This window comes from Armigeres subalbatus, chromosome 1 (genome assembly GCF_024139115.2).
Source record: "Armigeres subalbatus isolate Guangzhou_Male chromosome 1, GZ_Asu_2, whole genome shotgun sequence".
Lineage (NCBI taxonomy): Eukaryota > Metazoa > Arthropoda > Insecta > Diptera > Culicidae > Armigeres > Armigeres subalbatus.
Genome location: NC_085139.1, coordinates 55,599,541 through 55,624,413, shown reverse-complemented (window position 1 = coordinate 55,624,413; position 24,873 = coordinate 55,599,541). Strand labels below are relative to the sequence as shown.

Sequence of the window (24,873 nt, the reverse complement as noted above, 5' to 3'; positions counted from 1 at the left end):
ACGTCTGCCGGGTCGACTAGTTTATGATAAAAAAGAATTTCCGGAAGCTTTTGTGCTGACATTCGCCATCGGATTTCTGTTAAAATTTTCGTTTGATCTCCTGGAGATTGATTTCACAAGAATTGAAGTATTTTCCGCACAATTTTGAAAAAAAAAACCTAAAGGTTTTCACAACGTTTTCCACAGAAATTTGACTTCTGCTGAAATTTCTGAAAAAAAATCTTCAGAGTTTTCCAAAGCTATTTCTGCATCAAATTCAAGATTTTGGATCACTTTTTACGAAACTTGAGCAACTTTGTTACATTCTGGATTATTTCTGTCTGGATATAAATATCCAAATAATTTTCATATTTTTAATGAATTCAAATAATTTGTTTACAGATGTTTTGTGCGAAAAACGAATTTACATTATTTTATTACCTAATTTTTACGATCATTAGACAATGATCCACAACTACAACAAAGTTGCAACAATAATTTTCTTTATTAAACTTTGATTATAGAAATATAGACTGCTTCATTCTTCTTTGCTTATCTTCGGAACGTTGGTGAACAGGACCATCTAGAAGGGATGTGATACTAATGTATATTTTCTTTGTTCTTTTTCATTGTGATAAAATCATGTAGAAAATTCGTTTTACTTTACTTTACTGGAAGAAAAAACGTTCAGTAAATTGTGATAACAAAAATTGATATTTGTCGCGCGAATTGGATTTAATGCCGTGCGGAAATGTCGCGAGTCGACGCGGATTTGCCGCCGGTCGAAACTTAGGTATGGTAAAATTCATGTTATATCTGAGTCCTGGTATTTTTTTTAGTAAAATCGGTTCACGGGCAAACGAGATCAGGGGCTCGAATGGCAAATGGACACTGTATGTATTTAAGTTTGTTATTAATAAAAATTTTGTTATTAATTATTTAAAATCCCTCTCCCTAGTTACGGTGAAGATGGGCACGGGCAGCAGTAGTAATCCTCATGCTTTTGTAATTTTTGTCTTTTCTTGATTTCTGATAGCATTCTAGATTAGAATTTGAAAAAAAAAATATATATATATATCGCTAGTTTTCAATCCACTACGAGTTACACAGAGACAATGCAAATACAATTCAGCTCACTACCTCTGGTTAATACTTCATACAAAAGTCACTATTTGGTCATTTTTTCAGCACCTGAAAGTCACTATTTGGTCACTTTTTTCGTCATCGTTGGTCACTAAGTCACTATTTTGAACGGCATTTATCGCTACCAGCCCTGTATTTTGTACATACTTATCAAAAAATTTCCTGTGAGCTCTTTATCCTTTTTAATTAATTTATTTAACAAATGTTTTCAATTGGCATACTTCCCAGATAAATGGAAAAATGCCAAAGTTGTTCCAATTTTGAAGCCCGACAAAAATCCAGCTTCTAGTTATCGCTCAATCAGTTTGCTTTCTTCAATAAGCATACTGTTTGAAAAGATTATTTTAAATAGAATGATGGTTCATATTAATGACAATTCTATTTTTGCTGATGAGCAATTTGGTTTTCGCCATGGGTAATTCCTACATGGTTCCATTCAACCAGAGGAAATATTCTAACTGCCAGAGGCAATTGAAATGTATTAATAATAAATAAAAATATAACATAGCAAATAAGGATGATAGTGTAAAGAAAACACGGAACACCTAGTCTAAGAGATGAATGCATGTATTGGATAATTAGCAAATAAAATTAAAAAGGGCAATTATCAGTTGAAAAAGTCAGGAATCTAGCGTAGTGTAACTAAAATGTGGTCGATACACTTTTCTAAAGCAGCGAATATTACCCTACAAAACAGTGTGCTATCGCTTAATGATTGATTCATGTGCGTGATGAGCCAACATTTTATCATATGCCAATATTACCTCCGGTAACCCTAATTTAATTTTATAAAAAATACCGGAAAAATCTAGCAAAAATTTCCCGGGAATAAATATCAAATACATTAAAAATAAAGCCACGTCGATTCATGGCGCCGCCGTTGGCTAAAATAACTTTCGGCGTGACGCCAAACCCTAGCAGCACAATCCAGACGGATTTTGTTGCAGCAAATCAAATGTAACTAAATTTGGTTGCCATTGGGTCACGGAAACTTTTGTGCAACATGTGTGCTGCTCGGGAAACGCCACTAACGACGATTTCCGGACCAGCGCACACCTCTACACCTCTGCCTGCAACCTGCAAGAAACTCGTTTAAATTTCCAAGAGACTCTTTTCTGAATTTCCAGAAAAAGTTTTTTATGGCAAATTTTTCTGAAATTCGTTTGAAATGGAATCTTTACTGGAAATTCTTCTCAACTTCACTAAACTTAACTTAACACCGAAAAGGCTTTGAGTTTCTTCGAAAATTTCCTCGAAATTTGAAATGGTATTTACGATCCATATGATCTGAAATTCTATGGGAAATTTGTTTAAGTACCACGTGCATTTCTTCCAAATTTCCTCGGAAAGTTTTTCAGAATTTTATCTGGAAAGTTTTTTTTAATTCAAATCAAAATGACAAAGTGTTCTCGGCTGTAAGTTCCATGTTGCAACAACATGCATTGTCGGTGGGTCGGTTCGGTATCGTAGAGTAAAATATAACGCGTCTCCATCGCAGCATTTTAGTTGCCTCGCATCTAGAGCTATAGGTACATACGCCGGTCCGAAAATCGGCGGTGACGGCGTTTGTCAGAATTTTGGTCGGCGGAGGAGGCGTTTTCGGTGTCACCCTGAATGTCATTTTAGCCGGCGTGAATGTGCGTTTATTTTTTTTTAATCTGCCCTTCTCTTCCTGAAAAAATCTTCAAAATTTCGCTGGAAAAATTTGATTAACTACCCCAGCATGGAGTGTCAGATCCTCATGTTGTAAACATTGTACAAAATTTGAAATTCCAGAATATTTATTTCAGAATTATTTTCCGATTTAGAACTGTACTACTTAGAGTTTTGAGAATTCTCTGAAATTAAAAAAAAATCACATGAGAAATTCTTCAAAATATGTACAGAAAATTGTTCTACGTTTCTACAGGAAAATGTTTGGAATATCTACGGAAAGTTCCTGTTGAGTTTCTTTTTTTTTTTTCAAAATTTCAACAGAAAATTCTTCCGAATATCCGCGGATATTGGAAGAGTTTTCACGGGAAAAGTTTCTGGAATTTTCATGAGAAATTCTTTGGAACTCCCACCGAAAATTCGCCCAAATACACGACGTTATTCGTATAAATTAGCATTTCAAAGTCTGACTGAATTTATGTTATAGTAGACCCCCTGGGGGTCTATAATAGGAAATTGCTTCCCTATAGTCGACATTTGATTTTAATATTCCATTTCAGGATGCTCTTCTTCCCTCTATTATGGACCCCCCAAAATATTCCTACAATGGACACTCCTGTGTTTATTTTTTACAAAATTGTAAAAACTCATCCATTTTTACTTTCCATCGCATTTCCAATGCATGTAAGGGAAAGTAGGGCAAGATCGCCATATGAGGCAGCGTTGATTATGACTTAAGTGATCATTATATTCACATTATTATTACGAGGCATGGTTAGCAATAATGTTAAAGAGCTATACAACTGAAAAACGCACTTTGACAACTTCACTTGTTCTTAAAATATTGATTTTTAGATAATTAAGTTGAAATTCGGATTTACTTATAATTTTGTATTTACAAAGTTTAAGGTAGCCTAAAACGACTAAGGTAAAGGTAAAGCCTAAATGACTCATTTTCAGCAAAAATTGATATTTACCAAGGCTTTTATATAACTAAAGCTTATCTACATTAATAATTTGAGGAGATTTACAGGAATTATGATCGAAATGATAAAAATCTTTGGATATTTGTCGACTTGGGGTGGTATTGCCAATTGTATTAGGAACAAGGTCATCCAGGATTAAGAACCGCCTAACCCTTGAATGCATTTAAAAAATCATCAAAATAGTTTCTACCTGAGCCAGAGATGATTTAAAACAACGGATATGGTTTTAATCAAATTGTTAGAATATAAGGTAGGTTCTCCCGATGGAATTTCATAGAAAAATGTTTACATTATGATGTAATAGTGCAAATATCGCTGGAGGGTCACATTATACTCTAGATATTAAGTTGAAATGTATAATTTGTAATGTTAATTTGTAATAACATAAATATGTTTCTAGTTGAGTTTATTTGTGGCAACATCCTACGAAATCGTTTTTTATTGCTCCCAAGAGTGCAACAACAGAGTTTCGTCCAAACAAAATCAGCATTCTGACCCAGTTTGCACCAACAACCGTGAACCGGTAGACGGCTTTGCGGGTGGGTGGCTGGTATGCTCTCTTGTTCTCAAGAAAATCCGCCTCAATGGGGTCGTCCGTAAAGCAGTGGTGGAAATACTCGCTTCACGAGTAAGAAAAGAGTGTAATTGGGCCTACAAAAAATGCCACACTCGCGCGAACCTACTGCCTGCATTTTTCTGGTGCTTGCTTTGTTCGCGAGTACGGGCAGAGCAAAGTAAAAAAGCAGGGCAATATTTTGTTCGGGAGTAAAAATCACGGTCGCGAGTATTTGTGGTTATTTCGAATACAATGGATAAATTTCACTTGTGATAAACACAATAACTATAAACAAAGGTGTTCTTGCTCGAACACCTCGAACATCCGTGATTAGCATGTTCCGAAGTTGTTTTATGACATTTTGCAAATTAACCCGAATGACTCGCGAAGCTTCACGAACATTTTTCGGGGTTCGTTTTTCTGTTTTCTCTGCGAGTAGTAGGTAGGCAAGGAAACGGCAAAGCAAGTGTTCGCGAGTATTTCGCATTGCCTACTTCTCGTTTTGTGGGCAAGGTTCACAGATTTCCACCACTGCCGTAAAGCACGGTGCCATCCTCCGGAACATCCAATCATGTTGAGTGATTCGGATCAAGTTAACGCGCAATATTGAACCCACTTCACGCTCTTCATCCGGCACCAACCGAGATTTCATCATTCGTAAATAGTCCCCGCAGGTCGGACCGCATGAAACCAGCAACAAGACTCCCCCGAGTAATGGGGGGTGATTTTCCGTTTCACCGTGTCTTCCGCTTGTCGGATGCAGCTTGCTTGCGGCGACACCAGTCAGCGGCACGCGAGCAGTTGGTCCAGCGTGGGAAGGGGAAGACGAATCGAGGGGACTTCTTAGAACGAGGGCGCCTGTGATGAAAAAAATGCTGCTGTTGGGAATTTTTTTTTTCGAGCTGTGAATGTTGAAATATGCTGGTTGTAGAAATAAAACATGGGGATTCAAGTTCACCATAAAAATTACTTTACTAAAATAAGCTAGGTTTTTGAAATTTATTAAGCTTATACTAAAGGATCGTCTGCTGCCTGGTTACCACCGATACAAACTTGTCATGGCCGGGTGGCTATTACAAGTGGTATTATTTTCTATTAAGCCTCTTCCTATTATGAACCTATTTTGTCCTTGACCTTCCTGTCATGTAAGTTGATGACCCGTTGATCCTTTTCGTTTACCTTCACCTGTCTTCAGGTGATTATCTTCTCAGAGTTACGTGCCATACCTAATATCAATGTCATCGGCGAAACCAAGTAGCCTATTAAATCGTATCAGCAAGCGGTGTTGCAGCAATCTTGCGGCTAGCCCATGTGCATTCTACTCCACCCAACTGTCCAAATGCGTCATATACCAGTCTACGTATCTAGTTTAGTGGCTGCGGTGTTGGTAACGACAGCTCGAATATGTCTCTAGCCATCATCTAGCCATCTTCCTTTGGAATTGCCATTTTTAGCTCTGCTCGTAGTTTTGCCAATTACGCCGTTTTGTAATCGCTCGGTGCGGCGGCGCCCGACCACGTGGGACTACACTTAAGCTAGAAAAGATTTATCGTGCAGCATTAATGCGTCTTTCGAAATTATATTGTTGGAACTGACTGACTTACAGTCGAAGCGAACATAATAGTGTTTTGTATAGTAACGCCGCTCAAAGCTTCGATAGCTCGCCACAGTGCTTTGTCCCTCGGAAAAAATGGAAAAATGGAAAAATCGACCCTCGTATTCAGTCGAATCAAGTAGACCATGATATTAACATATGTTTCAATTATGCTGTACCTATGCGCATTAGTATCTTTGTGAGGTCACTAGGACGAACAAAACAATTCGTGTTTGTGAACATTTCCATCGCTGAAAGTGGAAAAGTGCGTGTTGGCTTTTATTTCGGACGGCCGTACGATCGCGCGATTTGCCGAAATTTTGAGATTTGCATTGCGCGGCCGGTAGTAAAGTTAATTAGTTCAGTACGTGTTGGCTCTTGTTTCGGACGGCCGTACGATCGCGCGATTTGCCGAAATTTTGTGTTTTGCATTGCGCGGCCGGTAGTAAAGTTAATTAGTTCAGTGCGTGTTGGCTCTTGTTTCGAGTCAGCGGATCGACCGGTCGTCAAAGTTTAGTTTTGCTTTGTGCGGAAGGCAAAACGATCGGCCGGTCGCCGTAATTTTGCTCTGATTTGCGCGGGTGAGTAAATGAATCAGAAAGTGAAAGTTTGTTTCTTATCCGGTCGTGTTTCTTCAGTAAGCGGATCGGCCGGTCGTCGAAGTTTAGTTTTGCTTTGTGCGGAAGGCAAAACGATCGGCCGGTCGTCGTAATTTTGTTCTGGTTTGCGCGGGTGAGTGAATAAATCAGAAAGTGAAAGCTTCAGACAGCGAGAGTGTTATTTCCCATCCCATAGATCGCATCACTTACCGAAGTGAATCCAGATAAATTATCCTTTGTAACTAAAACGATATCCTATCCCAAGACAATCGTGGAGATGCAGAGGTGTTCTCGGTCTCTAGTAGCAACGAGAGTCGGACTAACAATCCTCCCCTTCCTATATGACCGTAAGGACGTGGCCGGCGCCGTTATTGACTTTAGATATTTGAGCTCCCGAAACGTGTACATTGAGAATGGGTAGCTAGTCCCAAGCCCCATTTATTGTGCTCTCTGTACAATTTCGCAAGTTCTAGTCAATCACGGAGTAGCAACTACGAATTGTGCGGTCATAATGCTCATGCTCATGCTCATTTCCATCGCTGAAAGTGGAAAATTTTTCACCTGTTAGTGCAAACCACCTTTTGCATTGCGTAAGTTTTCGAACGGTACCTTTCACTGTGAAAATCGATATGGAAAACCTTAAATCAAGTAAGTAAGATCCAATTTAATGTGTTTCAGTTGGACATATTTCGATCATTGTGATGAGTAAAGCTTCCAAGTCATGGGCATGAAGTTATATAGGAAGAAATAATCTACAACTTCAAACAGCTTTTTTAAAAAAGTACATCAAAACACATCTCTGAAAACCGCACCAGAGCTCACTTATAGTATTCTTAAGAGAATGGAAGTGATTCCAGCTGCTCTTATTTGCTCTAATAATAGCTGTTAACGATTTTCTAGGTAGATTTTCTAGGGATACTCTTGCGCTCAATAACATAGATATATACAAGCAATAGCTTTCCATTGATCCGTCCCAACGAAAAACTCATGTGTTGAAGTTTCTGTCGGATTTATATAACCCAGATAATTTCTCCTAGGAACTTGAAAAAGAACTAAAGCAGTTTTGCAAATTCTTTTGTTTGGGGATTGATCAAAAATGGTCACAGAGCTTTCGATCATCCGAGAAATTTGAGAAGCAAAACTCTCGCTGATTGTCTTCGTTGGTAAATCTTTCTCGCAATCCGAATACAAATATTGAAAGAATTGCCGAATCTTTATTCAACATCGCGAACCGTTTCAGAAATGTACAAATAAAACAAAGAAACAACGTGTTGAAGACCTCATCAATAATAATGAACCTGAGGAGCTAGCATTTGCGGCCAATATATCAAGTAGCTCAAGCGCAAATCAGGAAAAGGTTATGACAGCGGTACAAGCACTGGCGTTGTACATTGACTTTGATTTATCCGAGAGAAAGTACAATCTGCTTCGAAGTACTTCAAACGAGGTACATGCAAATCTGCTTTATAATCTTTACGTATTGAAACGTCCGCTGAGGTTGATTTGCAAGACCTAATGAATTGTACCTCGCTAAGCATTATGCAACAACTTTCGGTAGAGAGGTCAAGGACAATAAAACTTGTACACAAATGGGCTTTTGATGGAAGCTCAGAACATAGCACCTACAAACAAAAAATGGTCGAAGGCTGAGAGCTCAGATGAGAGCCTGCTTGTCGTGGCTCTAGTTCCATTAAAAATTATCGACGTTAAAAACATCACTATCCTCTGGTCAAATTCGCGGATATGTTCAACATCCTTCATTCTATGGCCATCCGGAAGATGCTCCCAGTCGAACCATTCATCGAGCACGACGACACGCCATATCTTCCCTGACGCCAAGTGACCAGATGAGCTGCTGAAATTCCATTATTATGATGATTCCCTGATTCCCGAATCCTAATCCCCATCCATCATTAAACATTGTAAACCTAAACTCGAGTCACCACGAGTACGCTGGCTTCTACCCCTCAGTTACTAACTTCATAATAAGATGATGTTGATTGTACATATCACAAAGAACCATGGCTCCGTAAAGTGTTATACACGCCTGAGCCTACCAAATAAACGAACTTGGAAAAAAATTAACAAATTGATGATGATGATGATAACAATGATTTCTGATACCGTCGTTAAAACAACAATTCCTCAAATCATTTCTAAGGATATCCTGATTATAAAGTATAAAACATTAGAGCTGGCGTATACGTCACTTATGTGATGATCATTTGGAATTTGGTCAATTGTTGTATTTGAAACTGTTATCATACCTCATATTTTTCGTAAAAACATCCTGACTATTTATTCATAATTCTATCGTCAACAGGTACACATTTCAACCCTACAGACATGAGTTAATTAAATGTTATTGCTGGCGATTTTAATATCAATTGGTGTGACGATTCAAATTCGAATCATTTGAAGCGATTAGTTGACTTTTTTAATTTAAAACAAAAAATAAATGAGTATACGCGTATTTCTCGGCACAGTAGAACTTTGATTGATCATGTTTACTCCAACTTTGATTCTGTCACTAGTGTTACGAATTGTGATTTAAAAGTAACCGATCATGAAACACTAGTCATTCGCATTACAGATGACAGTAGTAATAATAACGATTAGGTAAAACTTAAGTGCTGGAGAAAATATTCGAAACAAGCAATTACGAGCCTTATCGAAACAAACGTGGATTTTCGAGAAAATACTGGTAATTTAGATCAAAGAGCAGCTGTTATCACGAGCGTCTTAAAATCCTGTACCAATCAATTAGTTGAACAGAAATTAGTAACTTTGAATAATTCAAACAGCTGGTACAATCTAGATCTTTTACGTCTTAAACGTAAAAGAGATAAGTTGTACAAAAAATGTCGTAAAAGTAATAATGAAAATCATTGGAATAGGTACCAGGTTGCGCGGAATAAATATTCGCAATGTTTAAAGCATACTCGATGCGAATATATACAGAGGAAAATTTATCAGCATCAAAACAACAGCAAAGAGTTATGGAAAATATTAAAATCTTTGTTAAAACCTAGTTCTTGTAAACCGCGATCCATAACTTTTAATGGCACATTAGAAGAGTCAGAAGAAGTAATTGCGTCTAAATTTAATAATTATTTTGTCGACAGTGTTTCAACCATTAACCGATCTATCGAGTTAGTGGATGAACCTGACGAAATAAAACAGCCAGTCAACAGTAACTTGAGATTCGAAAGTTTTCACCCCATAACATTTCAAGAACTTGAAACGATTTGTTTTAATTTAGGAAAAACGGCTGGTATTGATAATGTTAATGCTAAAATTATACAAGATTGCTTTCATGTCATCGGACACAACCTGCTGGACCTGATAAATGAATCATTGCAAACTGGGCACGTGCCGCAAGTTTGGAAGGAATCGTTAGTGATTCCATTCAAAAGTTGCTGAAATGATTAAAGCCGAAGAGTTTCGTTCCATCAACATGTTGCACACAGTAGAGAAAATTTTAGAACTTGTTGTGAAAGGCCAGCTACTTATGTATTTAAATAGTAATAGCTTGTTAATACCGGAACAATCGGGATACCGGGAGGGTCACTCCTGCGAAACCGCTTTGAACTTGGTATTAGCTAAATGGAAAGAAAGCATAGAGCGTAAAGATACGATTGTTGCTGTGTTCTTGGATCTGAAACGCGCTTTTGAGACAATTTCTAGGCCCTTATTGTTGAAAACTATAGAGCGCTTTGGAATTTCGGGTTCTGCATACAATTTGTTTAAAAGCTATTTGTCTGACAGAACTCAACGGACTGCTTTTAATGATTCTGTATCTAATCCCGTGGAGAACACCCTCGGAGTGCCACAGGGAAGTGTATTGGGGCCCCTTTTGTTTATTATGTATATAAATGACATGCGACGGGTTTTACGTTTTTGTGATATAAACTTATTCGCAGATGATACTGTGTTATTCATTGCAGCTAGATACTTAGAAGATGCGATTGAACACTTGAATGAAGACTTGCATTCTTTAAGTAGATGGTTGAAGTACAAACAGTTGAAATTGAATATTAGTAAAACAAAGTATATGATTATTTCGCGAAATCGTTCAATAGTTAATGTCTCTGTTAAAATTGATGACGAGACACTTGAGCGCGTACGGGAAATTAAATATCTTGGCGTGATTATTGATGATAAATTGAAATTTGACCAACACATTGACAATGTCATCAAGAAAATAGCCAAGAAGTATGGAACCCTCTGTCGACTGAAAAACGAATTAAATATTGCTAGCAAAATACAGTTGTACAAATCAATCATCTCTCCTCACTTGGACTTTTGTCCTTCCATTTTGTTTTTAGCAAATCAGACACAAATATCGAGATTGCAGCGTTTGCAGAATAAGATTATGCGTTTGATTTTGAGATGTAGCAGATTCACTTCCTCAACTTTTTTGTTGGATGCTTTGCAGTGGCTCTCGGTGAAGCAAAGAATTGTGTATTTGACAATGGTGTTCATTTTTAAAGTAATTAACGAATTGCTGCCTCGATATTTGTGTGATCGAATTGAAAGAGGAAGTGACATTCATAGATATAACACTAGAAACGCGGAAGAACACCGTACTTTTTGCATGGAGCTTCACAAAATTCTTTGTTTTTTAAAGGTATCAATTATTTTAATTCGATGCCTACACATATCAAACGTGCAACTACACTATCACAGTTTAAGAGACTTTGTGTTTCACACGTAAAAGCTGCCTTTTAAGCAGCTACTTAGTTGACTTTTTTAATTCAATAAATTTTGTATCTTGACGAAGTTTGATCTACGGATTGTTTGTTTGGACAATTGTATTTTTTTATTTATTGAGGCACTGATAAACTGTTTTGTTCGCCTCGATGATGATGATGGATTTTATATATATTGACGTAATTGTAATTTGAACTTTTTTTGTGTAGTCTACAAAAGTTTGAGTCTCGCGCGCGCAAAGCAGATATGGATGATTTTTAAAATTCATGTACAGTCTTGCGCATTTTCAACTGTTTGAATGATTCTTCGGATTAGTAATGGGCTATCTGGTAGAGTTTTGTTCCCGTGGTTGATACTGAAACTTTTGATATCGACGGAGCGGTAACACAAGTTTTAGTTTTGTTGACGACTTAGATTATTAATTTTATTGATGCTTACGAGTGATAAACGTTAAGTGGTCTTGTATAAACATGAAACGCGATTCTTGGTGGAACTTTTGAAATCTGTGCGAGAGGTATCACAAGTTTTGCAATTTAGTATAAACTCGAAGTATCACTACCGATGCTTATGAGAATCTGTAGATGAAAACAACTTTTTTTTTTTTCTTAATTTACCTTTTTTTGCTGGATAGTAATGAAAAGTTATGTAATTCATATCTGTGATGGTAATCATATCGTTTTTGTTTTTTGCAAATCTGATTAAATTGTTATTATATCATTCAATTAATTATCTTAAAGATAAATCGTCTAGCTCAAACCTTTGTAGGGGTATGTGGCGGGACCATCATCATCATCAGTTGAACAAACACTGATGCTAACATGTTAAAAATCTTGAAATATGTTTTCTTATAGTCGTCCTAGACAGGCTAAAATCAAATGCACAAAAACAATTATTAAATAGACGACACATACTAATTAGTGGCGCTTTATAACCGTAGTTGGTCCTGGTTACTGGAACATGTAGAAATGTGTTGGTGCGAAGATTACGGCTTCTGATGCGGATGTTCAGCAGTCTAAGTATGCCAGGACAGTCAATGTGGAAGGTAAGAAGATCGGAGATAAATGTTACCATATTTGCCATATTTGAGGCATATCGTAAAATCTGGCGTTTACGGCATTTATGCAGTTAACTATTCAACATAGATCAATTACGCAAATATTAGTTTTTATCATAAGTGACAATTTTCCCAAGTGGATCTCGATTATACGAAGCATATTATATGTTATGAAACTTGGCGTTTACGTCACTTATGCAATTATCAATTTAACATAGGTCTGTAATGTAACTAGTAGAAAAACTAGTTTGCAACCATTTTCCCAAAGACACCATTGAGTTAGAACGTGTAGAAGTTATGATTATTGTCCCGTAACTCCATACGTTCGTGGCTCGCAGGCCGCAGGATGGTGCAATCAATTAACAAGAAGCTCGAATATGAAACTTCAGAATGCTGCGTTGAGTTAGCATGCTACTGTTTTGAAGAATTGTTCTAGTAGTGATCGACTAGTGGTAGTTGTCAAGAACTGTCGGTCAGAAGGAGCTTAGTTCTAATCTGATTTATATTTTTATTACAATTTTATTCTTTCGTAGTATTATGATAAATTACGGCAATTTTACTGCAACCATAAGATGTTCTATAGACCTCACCCCTTATACTATTGAAACTGCAAGAACTGTGTGTCTACTACCTGTAAAATCCTGGAAAAGCTGGAATTATCATGGAATTCTTGACACCGTCAGAGAAACTCCAAATATAAAAAAATCCAAGCATATTCCCAAAAAACACGGCAGCATTTCAGGCATGAGTGGCAACGTCTAGGGCAGACTAAAATAAATTAGTAGTAAACACTACATTTCTCATAGTTATTTGTAGTCAAGTTTGTTCAAAATATGTAGTGTAGTAAAGTCTCCTTTATTCATTCAAACATGTTCCACGAGTGACGTTTACTATTTTTAAGAAAACTATAACTTATTACGTTTTATTTATACGATCCATTTACTCGCCAAAGCATCCTCGTCGAAATATCCACATGTCTGATCATCTCAGCCAAAAGTCTAGCAAATAAACGTATGGATAAACTGCTGTCCATACTTACTATGTTACTTTTTATTAATGAGTTCTGTTGACCCCGAGTGGTTTTTTTTTCTTCCTAAACAATGGAGGGGGAATCTGCTCAACAGACATCCTGGGTTGTCCAGGAAGTGTGGGGTTAGGGATCATCTCCAACAGCAAACGAGGCAGGCAAGACTACATCCCCGACCCGCTAAACCGTTTCCATTGCCGCCAAGCCCATAGTCCCTTCGGTACAACCAGAAAGTAATGCTTCAAAGGGGCCAGTGCACAACGCACCCTCGAGGTTAGCTGCGTGTCCTTGCAGCACCGAACATCGTAACTCGCTTTTTTTAGAAGAACACCATGGTATCGTGCCAGCGCGTTGCCGGCTTTCCAGGTGGCCTTACCACGCCCTATGTCCTCGGAAGGTGGGTCGACTTCGCGCCTGCTTCCCTCTGCACGAATGGTATCAAGAATGATGATGCCGCGTGCACCCCAAATTGACCTCTCTGCGATAGGGCCTATTCGCCAACACACAGAGGGATTTGCCGACGCGGTGCCTACGCCTGCCCCAGCCTTGACGAGGAGCCCTCTCCGTCCTCGGGCTCGGAACCCGCCTGGTTGACCGATGCCGGAAAAGCGATGTTACCATATTGTTCTTCGCGCAGCCACTTGTTTGATGAAAGGATCGAGTTCGACCACAGAGCATGACCACCGGTATGACCCATGAAGCCGACTCCGATCCCTTGGACCACCTCTTATTTGCGCCTGAACTAGCCATCCTTGAGTCCACGCGCCACCTTCTGTGTAGCTCCGAGACGATTTGGGCGATAGCCGATAAAACGGCGTTCCAGCCAACTTCATCTTTACACATCCTCCGAACTAGGTTGTCCGGGGTAGTGTCCAGACCACATGTGGCAAGCATGTGGTCCCGCATTGCGCGAAAACGTGAGCACACGAACAACACGTGTTCCGCCGTTTCCTTTAAACCAGCGCACACCAAACACTCGGGCGAGGCCGAGCAAGCCAGCTGCGTTACCTGCACTGTGATTTTGCAGCACGCTTAAACGCCGGGCGGGGTGCTTGCTGTTCACAGCTTTGCTGGAACAAATCAAACAATTGGGAGGGTTCGTGCAGGATTGTGCCTTATGTCCCTCCAATCCGCAGCGTCGGCAGAGATTGCTTCTGTCAGGGGCGTTGTAGTCCCATTGCTTGTGCCCCGGTTGCAGGCACTTGAAGCAAACTTGGGGTTGCTCGTAAGGACTGTTCAGTTTATTGAGAGGATACTTTTACATAACGATATTATGCAGATAGATTGGTCAATTTCGATGGAGTTTGCTTTATCGTATATTATAATACACTGTCAATCAACTGTACTTTTTGAAAAGAGATAAAACAGTTTAAATCCAACAAAATGGCGCCAATTGTCAAAGCTTCTCGAATTTCGCGTGAACATGAGCTTCCCAACAGATTTTTTATAAGCAAAATTGACAGTTTGTAAGGAAATTGTAAATCGGCATGTCAACAAAATCATCAAGAAGATCGGAAAGAAACACACTGTCAATGATTTGTCAATATCTATAAACAGTAGAGCCTGTGGTAGCCTGAAAACGGGATATAAACGATTGAAGCTGTTGAGAATCCAATAAATTGAAATTGTTATGAATTTCGCATATTTCTGAGTTAGAATTGTTTCGTTGATAATTGGATTTCATTTCTAGAAGGCCAAACAATATATTCAACGAAAAGCAAACAGATTTCAAAAAAGATTGATGGTTTAAAAGCATCGACAATACTAAGTGTCCTCTTTATAAACTGAACAGTCCTTATATGTCCACAGGGCATACCGACCATCCCACCTTGACGCTCCCTAACTTGACTACCTTGGAGGCGTCCGCTGCAGATAGCCGAACCAATGCTACCTGCGTCCCTGCCGGACCTTTCCGTAGGCGAACGGCTGCGGTGGGCGTCTCCACTTCACACTGACCACTGTCGCCGCAGTGCCGTGACGAGCTCTTCGACTTCGGTGATCTCGTCCAGGTCTTTAACCCTTAGATTCACCTCCGTCGTGAGTGCCCTCACCTTGACCGTCTCGCCTAGGATTTCCTCCGCCAACTTCTTGTAGGCGGCGCCCTTTTGCGAGACGCCCCGGTTCAGCTCGAGGATCATCTCGCCCATCCGGGTACGTCTTATTCGACGTACGTCGGCGCCGAGTTCACCGAGCTTGACGTCACTCCTTATCGCCTTCAAGACGTTCGAGTACTTAGCCTCGTCCGCCGTGATGACTAGGGCATCGCCCCTGGAGCGATTGGCGCCTACCCTAGACTTCTTGCTACCCTTAACTCTTTTCGGCCCTTGACGTCTTCGGTTTCCTCTTGTTCTTGACCAGGGTCCAGGAGGCGTCATCCCCCTCTATTTCCCTGGTCTGGTGCGTCTGAGAACTCTCAGCCCTCTAACCCCTTACCACCGTCTTTCCTGGGTGGACGGACCTTTCCAGGTCCTTCCTCCCCCGGTTTTGGAGGTACCTGGCCGGCGTTCAGCTTCCCAGCCCCACTACCCTTGTTCGGGGTAGTAACCCTCCGCGTTTTGGAGCGTCCCCCAGGGAGCTCATCCCCTGGAGACTGTCTCTCCCGTTTTTGTGTCTGCTCCGTTGGAGCAGTCACCCCCGACGTACCCGCAAATACTTGAGCCTCAGTCTGGGTAGACTTTGGTACCACCGTCTTCGCTGGCACGACTTCGGTCGATTCGACCTTGCCCGAGTCCACGAATCCTTGGGCCTCAGTCTGGGTAGACCTCGACTCCACCGATTTCACGGGTTTACACTTGGCCGTCCCGACCGCCCTCTCCAGCTTGGCGTCCAGCATCGACTTTCGAAGTTTCTGCAAGCTCCTCTTGAGGCCCTTACTGATATTATGCTTCGATGATGGCGTCCAGCTGTTCCGTCGCCATCTCGAAGGCCGAAAGCCCATCGCGTTTGCGGTTCATCGCCTCCACAAGCCATGGGCCGTCAATAACCTCTACCGGCGTTTTTTTAGCCGAGAGGAAGGTTAAGTGACCCACGCCGGCGCTGCGCACTGAGCTGCCGACTATTGCCTCTGGCCTCCTAGGCGGAGACCTGAACAACCCACCTCTTGCGAAGGGGTTGTCGCCTACACTACTACCACTAATTGAAGAATTGACTTGGTTTTCCATTTTGGTCCCACGAGTTGCTCGGGAAAAGAGGTCCACCACGCCAGAGCCCAGCATGACGCGGTAAGGGACAATTACTGTGGAGGGTGCCCAGGTACCCCACAGGCTCCGTTAAAGGCCTAGCTTATTATTTCACCCCCCTGGCCATGCATCCCCTCGGCACGGGTCGCTTGACGCCTTGGGATTAGGGGTTAGGGACGATGGTCCCGGTCTAACTCGCAGTGGCCATTGGGAGGCCATGTCGTCAAGCCCTTGGACAAAGTCCCTGCTGCCCGAGTGGTGCAGAGGGCTGACTTGAAACCTCTATTCAGAGCGATGTCTAACTATCGCCTCAACCACTTACCAAGTTGGATTTTGGTCGGCTTTTCTTATTTCTTTAAGGAGGCTACACCGCCATGAACCTCTGACTCAAACTCTGCTGCGATGTCCAGTTAGGTTCCAGTGTAATGCATATTCCCGAATTTCAGGTGCCATCGGCATCCTCTGAAAAAGCTGAAATGGACCACCAAATTGAATATTTCCCCTGAGATTATTTTAAAGGGATTTCTGAAGAAATTTCGAAAGAAGTTTCCGATGATTCAAAAGAATTTCTGGAATAGTTGCTAAAAGAAATTCTTTAGGAATTTCCGAAGGAGGCATTTCTAAAGAAAATGTCTAAAGAAACATCTGGAATAATTTCCGAGGAATTTATCAAAATTTCCGAATTAATTCGTTAAGGAATTTTCGAAAGAAACTCTAAAGGAATTTTCGTCGGAATTACCATTACAATTCCTTAAGGTGTTTTCAAGATATTTCAAAATAATTTCTGAATCATTTTCAGTAGTTGATATACGAATGCAAAAATGGTAACTTGGCTTAGAAACCTTGCAGTAAATAACTGTTCAAGTGCTGAATGAACACTAAGCTGTGAGGCCACAATGTCCCAGAGCAGAGGGGGATGTAATGCAAATAAAGAAGAAGAAAAACTAAGGGAGTACAGCTTTAACTACTGTTCGCTGTGCTTATAGTATCGGTACTTTGGTTGCTAGGTTCAAGCAAACTACATATTGGTCACGCGAGCAGGAGCGACATTAGCAATCTTACACTGTTGCGTCAATTGTATTTCCAAACGAATTTTCAAAGGAGCTACTGAAGGAGTTTCCAAAGGAATTTCTTAAAATAATTCCTAGGAAATTGCTAAAGGAATTTCGAAGGAAATCGATAAAATAATTTACAAAGGAATCCTCAAATGAGTTTCTGAAGAAATTTTCATAAGAAGTTTTGAAAGAATTCCCAAACAAATTTCCAGAACAATTCCTTGAGGAGTTTCTCTAAAGAAATTTGGAATAAAAATCCAAAGGAATTCCAAATTTCCGAAAGAATTTAAATTCGTAAAGGAATTCTCGAAGAAATTTAGGAGCAATTTCCGAAGATATCTCCAAAGTATTTTACAAAGGTATTTCCGAGGGGTTGTCTCAAGCAATTTTTGAAGGAGTCTAAAAGGATTACTGAAGTAATTTCCAAAGAAATTTGCAAAAGAATTGCTAGAGGAATCCCTACAGGAGTTTCCAGAATAATTTCTTTAGGTGTTTTATAACGTTTTCGTAACGTAATTTTCGAATGGAATCCTGGAAGAAGTTCCCAAGTTCCAAAGCAATTCTTAGAATTCCCTCTTTGATGGAATTTTTAAATTAATTTCCGGAGGAGTTTCTGAAGGAATCCCTGGGGAAATTTTTCAAGGGAAAACCTGGAAGAATTTTTGATGGAATTCCTGAAAGAAATCGATGGGATGCCTGAAGCATTTTCAGGATGAACTTGCGGAGGTTTTTACTACAGATTTTTTTAAAGTAATTTACGGCCCTCCTTAGCCGTGCGGTAAGACGCGCGGCTACAAAGCAAGACCATGCTGAGGGTGGCTGGGTTCGATTCCCGGTGCCGGTCTAGGCAATTTCCGGATGAGAAATTGTCTCGACTTCCCTGGGCATAAAAGTATCATCGTGTTAGCCTCATGATATACAAATGCAAAAATGGTAACTTGGCTTAGAAACCTCGCAGTTAATAACTGTGGCAGTGCTTAATGAACACTAAGCTGCGAGGCGGCTCTGTCCCAGTGTGGGGATGACATGCCAATAAGAAGAAGAAGAATTTACGAGACAAAGAGTCTGGAAGGAAATTCAGAAGGAACTCCAAGAATTGGAGGGACATTTAGGATAATTCGTGCCTTTCTCGTATACAAAGTATACGTAAAGGCTATATGTTCGCTCCGAAAATGAACTTTTTATAGGAGGCCCGGCGACCTATAGTGTTAAATACCGATCGACTCAGCTCGACGAATTGAGGTGATGTCTGTGTGTGCGTGTGTGTGTGTTTGTGTGTATGTATGTATGTGTGTGTGTGTGCGCAAAACTATGCAAAAATGTCACTCATTTTTCAGGCACTTATCTTTTACCGATTTGCTCGCAACAAGTTGCATTCGACGCATGGTGCTGTCCCATTGTTTCTTATTGAAAATTGGCCAGATCGGACTATGGGCTCAGAAGTTATGGCCAAAATACATTTTTTTATACCAAAAACAAGCGCGTAAAAATTTCTCACTCATTTTTTAGGCATTTATCCTTAACCGATTAGCTCGCAACAAGTTGCATTCAACGCGGACTCCTGTCCCATTGTTTCCTGGTTATATCGGACTATGGGCTCAAAAGTTATGGCCAAAATACTATTTTTATAACTCACGAGAAAGGCTCCATCACTGCTAGGTGGATTAATCTGGTTTTTTTTTTTAATTTGAAACTGCCTGAAAACGTTTTAATTGATTAATCACTCAAGTTATTACCCTTTCCAATATAGTTTTTACTAGGGTTGTGATCTAATTCCCGTCGTAGTTGGTACTGCTTAGTTTTCACACCTGGTTTAAACGCTAGCCCAACCACTGACTCTTACTAAGTTGTATGTAACATGTATTTTAGAGTCCCTACTTTCCATTGAGTACTAATAGCGCAATGAAAAAATTATGGATCATTAAGAAAAATACCTTTCCAATTTTTATTAATTTGTCTTACGAAAATCTGTTTCCGTCCATGCCATTTTTCATTCGTCCATTCCAATATTCGATGGATTGCTGTTAAATAAATCTGCAGGTATTGGTGTGCGATTTCAACACGTACATCAAATTAGTTTTTTATGCGGTATATATGCAACGTGTTAAAACAAAATGGCCTAAATTCATATAATATCGCCTGTTCTGAATATGTTATTATGTTATCTTTTGTATATGTTATGTGTCCATTGTGCAACATAGAATATGTTTATGGACGATGTTCTTGATTATCCAAGAAACCCCAATAATAAAGACCTTCAGATCTACATGCGTAAACAAAAATCATTGACCATGTTTCAAATATGTTATGTGCCCATTGTAGAATATATGTTAGAATATGTGTATCGAAGATGATCGCAGAAATTTCTGAAGTGAAGGCCAATGATCTACATTTTTTTAAATCTTTATTAACGTGATTTTTTCATGAAAAGAAGTTCATCACTTAAAAACTTCAGCGATCTACAGACCCAAGATCAGATGCTTTGAACGCATTCTATTCTTGTACTACAAAGAGCATATTTGAGAAAGCATAATTAGGTCGAAAAGCCTTATTCCAGGGATTTCTTGGATGACAAAAAATATACACCCAAAAACTCGACAATAAAGGAAAAAAGCCTTCTAGAAACCAGTTAAAGGGGACTTTTCCGTCTTTATACCAACATATTCTGCGTAACGGGTCTTTCTCCATGATTTTCCCTTAAATAGATGGTTATCAGCAGGCCGATCTCCTCCTGGATTTCCTGGAGATTCGGAGCCGGAAGTCGTATGTCCTGCGCGCGTGCTCCTAGGTTCGTTACCATACTGCCACCGTTGTCTGCCACATCGTCGTTCAGGTGCTCTTCGTAGTGCTGCCGCCACCTTTCGATCACCTCACGCTCGTTCGTAAGAAGGTTCCGGCCTCGTTCGCCCTCGTGCGGTGTTACAGCAATCTCGCCCATGCTGCATTCTTCTCTTCCACTAACTGCTCACATTCGCCATCATACCAGTCGTTTCTCTGATTCGGGGGCACCGTGCCAAGTGCAGCGGTTGCGGTGCTACTAATGGCGGATCGAATATCACTCCAGCCATCTTCAAGAGACGCTGCGCCGTACGCCGACGCTGCTGTGCGTATTCTTGGGCTAGTCTACCGTCTTGTAGCCGCCCAATGTTATGCCGCGGCGTTCGACTTCGACGAGTGTTGTACACCGTCGAGAGTTTTGAGCGCAGGCATACTGCAAAAAGGTAGTGGTCGGATTCAATATTCGCACTGCGGTAAGTGCGGACGTTCTTGATGTCGGAGAAGAATTTACCGTCGATTAGAACGTGGTTGATTTGGTTTTCCGTTTCTTGGTTAGGTGATCTCCATGTGGCCTTGTGGATATTTTTGCGGGGAAAGAAGGTGCTTCGGACTACCAATCCGCGGGAGGCTGCGAAGTTTATGCATCGTTGGCCGTTATCATTCAATACGGTGTGCAGACTTTCTGGTACGATGACCGGTATATACACTTCCTCCTTTCCTACCTGTGCGTTCATATCGCTGATGACTATTTTGACATCCCGCAGTGGGCATCCATCGTAAGTCTGCTCCAGATGTGCGTAGAAAGCTGCTTTCTCGTCGTCGGGTCTCCCTTCGTGTGGACAATGCGCGTTGATGATGCTATAGTTGAAGAAACGGCCTTTTATCCCCAGCTTGCACATCCCTGCGTTGATTGGCTGCCACCCAATCACACGATGGCGCATCTTACCCAGCACTATGAAGCCGGTTCCCAGCTCGTTGGTGGTGTCACAGATTTAGCTCGATGCCCGCTTTGCCACACTTTCTGTCCTGTCCAACAAATCTCCTTCAGCGCCACGACGTCGAAGTTGCGGGGATGTAATTCATCGTAGATCATCCAGTCGCAACCTGCGAAACCTAGCGACTTGCAGTTCCATGTTCCAAGCTTCCAATCGTGATCCCTCATTCGTCGCCTAGGTCTTTTCCGATTATATCGAGTCGTATTATCTGTTATATTACTCGTAATTATTGGTTTTCCAGGCAGCTTATTGGGCCTACGCAAACCTCCTGTCTAGTCGGAGGGCCGTCGTGTCAGGTCTGTTTTGTGTCTCACCTGACACCAGGACTTGGCCTTGTCCGCTTTGAGCGGCACACGGTCGCTTTGGTGGGGCCTACTTGGGAATACATGCAGCTTTTTATATGAATTTAACAGGGCCCACTGTCAAACCCCACCATATGCTAGGTAAGCCCCACAACTCGCAGATGGCCTGGGGAGGGATCGTCAAGCCCTTGGACATAGTCCCTGCTGCCCCGAAAAGTGATCTCCTATGAACACGAATTAGAAACATGAATGCTGCTACAGGACAAGCATTTTTATAGCGAACTGAATGCCGCCGTGGTAATAATGACATGGTGATTGGAGAACATATTGAAAATAAAATCGACCACATCTTCATCAGTACAAAATCTACACTAACCCTTCTATAGAAAATGTCCGGAATAAACTTAGCGCTGACATTTCCTTGTAATTGACGAGATTAGAATAAACATTGCTTGGATTCAGCGCAAGGCGGGAGGCTCGCAGGGCGATTCAACACACGTCGACAAGAAGATCCAGCTGTGAGTAGAACGATCGATGAAGTACTGAGAACTCGGACAGCGGATGTTCTGGAAGGTGGCAGCGTATAAGTGAACGCTATCCTGGGTTAGTTGCGCACTCAGTGGTAGAAGTCTTTAACTTATGCAACTTGGCGGAAGATTGAGCGTAGAGAAGCGAAGGCTGCGCTAGAGCAGGCAAGAATCAGAGCAAAAGGAGAAACCATATACCCAGGGACGGGTCCGCAATGTTAGGCATAAGTACGTTAGGCATAATGGACGTTTGGCATAATTCTGCCTTCTTTATGTCATCGGCTGTTCTTTGGATCATTTTGTGCCTAACGTCCATTATGCCTAACGTACTTATGCCTAATGGGGTATACCCCCCCCCAGGGACTCGTGACGACGAAGCCTCAAAGAAGAACTAACGGAAATCGGTTGAAATCTGGGCCCAGATCAAGGTTGAAGCGAACAACCGCATCGGATGGAGATCCTTTACGTTGGCGTTGGCCCTATGTACCCCTTGGAGTGCTAAGTACCCATGAGTAAAGGTGAGTGAGTGCAAAGAGATCAGTATAATTATGGTTGTTTGAGCCTGAAAGCGTTTAAAATAAGATAATCTTCGAATGATAGAGAATTCTTCAATCGACGCTTTTATGTTCACTCTGATCCGTTCAACTAATCTCATCAATCGAAGGCAAGCTTCCTTCAAATTATCAATGTAAAATACGTGCCGCATTATTGCATTGATATTTACGTGCCATAATATCAATGTCGTCGGTAAAACCAACAAACCGAACGACGATCCTTGTAAAAATCATACGCATTCGTGTCAATCCTATCCACACACACATAATCGGTAAACGCGCGTCTTGGCTCGGTAAATTTCCAAACTACTTCCAGTAGTTTTCCATTGTACGTCCCCTCGATTAGCTTCTTGCTTCCTTTTATTTTGTTTTTGGAAATATGATGTTACACACCTCCTCCACGCTACCGTTCCAACCAATCCGCTCACGATTTTACCATTCCTAACACCACTGTGTGCACTCAATCATCTACAACCCATTATATGATGGCGTATGCCGTTTTTCAAAGATTAGTTTAAAAATTATTTTTGATTGAACATTCGACATTTTTTCTTCTCGTAAACTAATTTCATCATTGAATCGATTATCAACTCGGTGCATTGACTTGAGTCAATGACTGTGCGTATGTGTAAAAGATATTTTAGTTACTAGATAAATATTGTCGCTGTCGTCGCTGTCCGGAACATCTTTTGCTGGCGGGGATAGGGGAGCTAAATGTCAAAGAAGGAAAATCCATACGATTTGACAGGTATGTACCACACATGTTTCGGACAGCAGAACAAAGGGAACCGAAGCGACAATCTTTATCTAGTAACTAAAATATCTTTTGTATGTGTGCGCAAAATGTGCTCTTACTTTTTGGATTTCACTATTAACCGTTTGCTCCCAACAAGTTGCATTCGATTGACATAGGTTAATGGGAATCAGGAATTGAATAAACTTTTTCAAAATGGAATTCATTGTGCAGTATTTGACTATGTTTAGACGTCCATCAGACTGATGTAGCTGGGATACAATCGGTTAACTCAATCTCGTACTCCGCACTCCGCACACCACCTGTTGGATCACCGATCCAGTCCCATCTTTTCTAGTGGATGTCTGCAGGTGGCAGAGGCCCGTTGCCACGCTCGCCTCGAATATATTGTCAACGCAAAGGCGTGTGACTGTTGAAAAAGAGAAAAAAAAAAATAATCCGATGTGGATGGCGGTAAAAATTGTCTGCATAGCTCCCGGTAAAAACAAATTGCGATTCCGGTCGCGTGAGAAGTAGGTATGATAATTAACTACATCTTCGCACGTTCTTCAACCTTGTGCTCCTTTTAAATCATCTACCAAATCAAAAAATGAATTACCGGATAAATATTAAATTTGGAATTGAAATCACAATAGGAATTCATAAATAGCTCTCCAGTTCAGAACACATGGAAATGCGTTTTAGCAATTTGATATGTAAACACCTGCAGACTACGGGCTTGCGTTGGGCTATTTATCTTGAAGGCAATTCTCTTGAATAAGGCATTTTATGAGACGTTTCGCGGTGGCCCGATTATTTACTTCTAATGTTTTGTTTTGGTATGATTCTGCGTGAACATTCCGTTAGGTCCGAACACAAAATAATGTTTGTAACGTTTTACTTTTCATTTGTGTTTTCTTCAGCATTTCATGCTTAGAATGCAATGGTATGAATAATCTAACGACATGTTTTAAGAATCATATGAAAAACTTTGTTCTAAAGTCCTGGTAGACAAAAAGTAGAACAGGCAGAATTGATGATAGGACCCATCGGAATGTTCAGCGCGAAATTACCAAACAAACGGGCTCCCACTAATTGTCAAAGTAGATAAACGCGAGAAAATCAGCTGTTTCGATCTGTCTCATAAAATGCCTTATAACATATTTCTGTTTGTCCGTCAGCACGGTCCATTCCGTTGATGTAATGTTAGAAAAAGGAGAAAGTGAAACCAAAAATCTGTTGTTTATGGCAATGCACTTAAGTGTCATTCCCTTTGTTCCTGTTCTAGCTAACATCAATCGATCTAGGGTTCGATATCGACGAACGATTTTAACAAGTTTAAATACAATGTTTGAAAACTTGTTTACATGTGCACCACATGTGAACAATAATTATTATGCCCTTCGGTAGCACTCCTTGATAGATAAATTTAAAAAAAAATCTCTA

At 40.6% G+C, this 24,873-nt stretch overlaps 1 protein-coding gene across 3 annotated transcripts in view; it reads left to right on the top strand.

The window, feature by feature from the left end:
- Positions 1–24,873, top strand: part of LOC134225805 (uncharacterized) — a 135,488-nt gene that overhangs the window by 91,458 nt on the left and 19,157 nt on the right. The window contains exon 1 of one of the 3 annotated variants that reach the window (XM_062706185.1): positions 23,801–23,960. The exons of 1 other annotated variant lie outside the window; for it this stretch is intronic. The gene's annotated coding sequence lies outside the window, so the exon portion shown is untranslated. Of the gene's footprint in view, positions 1–23,800; positions 23,965–24,873 lie in introns of those variants that run through there. One more of the 3 variants, XM_062706176.1, reaches the window with a different exon arrangement.